We start from the raw sequence: 2,312 nt of genomic DNA on the forward strand, positions 1-2,312 counted from the left end.
TTCTTACCAAAAGGCTCTGCCATCATGTCTGGCACCCTTCCGTCCACTTTCTTCAGCTTCAGGATGACGGTATGCCTCATCCAGGGTTCCAGGATGGGAGTTCTCTGGGGGGCATCCTGGCTGCTCTTCCCTTGTCCAGATGCAGCTGGTGCAGTGAAGACAGAGGTTCCAGACTCAGGGGGAGGCTTTTGGTGCAGAGGTCTTTTCTCCCTTCTTCCTACGCACAGGGGCAGGGGTGGAGACAGGAGCTACAACAGATAAAGGCATCTTTCTTGCTCTTCTTCCCAGGGCAGAAGGGCTTGAAAAGCTGGTCTGGAGGGCAATCTTACTTCAAGGGTGGAGAGCTATGCAGATTTTTCCCCGATGGGCAGAGAAGGGCAGGATCTTCTGCTGAGAAGAGGGGTTCTTCCACTGGGGTTGATCCCGAAGTCTTTCCCCAAGCAGAGAAGAGCCGGGCAGGGTCTCCTGACGGGAAGAAGGCCTCTTCAGCAGGAGTTGGTCCCGAAGTTCTCTTCCAGCAGGCAGGATCTGGCAGAGCTTCTTTCCCCAAAGTCGATCTTCCTCATTGGCATCTTCTTTGCTTCTTGGTCTGGTGTTTATAGTGAATTGTTAAACCCTGAGAAGGACCTTTGTGGCCAGAAGATGCAAGGTGCAGTTTGAATCCTCACCAGTGTTAGATCATACTATAGAATGAGTCACAATCAGCATTAAGATCACCGGGTGTTGGGCCTGATAAGGACAGGTACTACACCAGTGCAGCACAGTATTAAACAGTTTGAACCCTCACCAGTGTTAGATCATGCTATGGAACGAGCCACGATCAGCATTATGACCACCGGGTGTTGGGCCTGATAAGAACAGATACTACACTTGATCTTAGTCAAAAGGCCGAGAAGCGAACACAAAATCCTTCACTGACGTATAGTCCAGTTCTGGGCATGCGCAGACCAATTTTATGCAAAATACGGCACGTATCGGCATTTACGTTCCTTAATGAATCATGCTCTATATGTTAATGAGATTATAATTCCTTAAACTAAGTTCCTCTTCAGAGTGTAATATATTATGTTACCTGTAAAATTCTACTATATTCTATGTGCTGTATATAAGGATTTATATATTACTGTTTATATATTCTCGAACTTAGCTTGTAAATGTATTTGTTAACATGTTCATGATAACTGAGAGAAAGTATGATTGAATAGTGTGTCCTTGCTTATAAATACATTGGGGTTAAAATGGTACGAGGCAATGGTAGGAAGATTACATAGAAAGATGCGACATAGCTTGAAATACTTTACAATGTGTAAAATGTATTATTCCTCAATAATTAATTATCATATTAGTTATTTACATTAGTCAAAATTTCCCTTACTTTTAGCACTCATATTAGAGAAATATACATAACTAGAGAAATGAGCTAGATACTTTCTGAGAAGCTATATTGGTGACATAAAACTAATGGAAAGAGAAGAAAGAAAAATGTAGAAAAATATTTGCTCCTCTCCAAGTGAAGTAAAAACAAGAGAGACTTCATGAACATAAAGCAAATGTAAAGAGGTATGGTTATGCTTGTTGCTGTCTCAGTTCTATTTACAATGGCATAACCAATGGAACAAAGTAAACAGAATCATTTGAGAGATAGAAGCACTATATAAACTGCTTGGCTGTGTCAAGGTTTTTGGGACACAAAGTCTGGCGCATCATCATCATCATTTATTTATATAGCTCCAGCAAATTCCGTAGCGCTTTGCAATTGGGAACAAACATGACTAAAACGATACTGGGTAATACATATACACAGTGTTAAGAGGGCCTGGTTCGCAAGCTTACAATCTATATTTTACTCAATGATATCAATGCTAATATGTCAAATTCTACTTTTTGTTAAATGCAGGTTTCATTTTATCTGTCAAGATAATGATTTTTATTTTTAATACAACCCTCCTCCCCCCCAAAAAACATATACACCTCTGTGTATTAATGATAGATTTATTTATTTTAAAATACCCCGGGTACTGCCATTGCCAAAGATGATACAATAGAATGAGAAAAAAGAAAGGTACTTACAGGTCTTCATTAGTAGAATAAACACCTAGTTTCAGCAGCAACTCAAGCCCTGAGTTCAGGCCGTGGGAAATCCCTATGTTATATATATCTGTCTGTACTGACGCTAAGAGCTTATTTTCGACGGGAGCTCTTAGCAGTTAGTATTGTGTCGCTTATGTCTTTTTTTATTTTGCCAAGCCCAGAATCCCTAGATTTTTTTTACAGGTGAAGAGTCTGGATCTAGGTGAGCAATAAAGTGGGTG

General features: G+C 40.6%; 1 pseudogene; it reads right to left on the reverse strand.

The window, feature by feature from the left end:
* Positions 1-768: 768 nt before the first annotated feature.
* Positions 769-900, reverse strand: LOC142137191 (U2 spliceosomal RNA; annotated as a pseudogene).
* Between the last annotated feature and the right edge of the window lie 1,412 nt (positions 901-2,312).

The sequence above is a fragment of the Mixophyes fleayi genome, chromosome 1 (genome assembly GCF_038048845.1).
Source record: "Mixophyes fleayi isolate aMixFle1 chromosome 1, aMixFle1.hap1, whole genome shotgun sequence".
NCBI classification, from domain to species: domain Eukaryota; kingdom Metazoa; phylum Chordata; class Amphibia; order Anura; family Limnodynastidae; genus Mixophyes; species Mixophyes fleayi.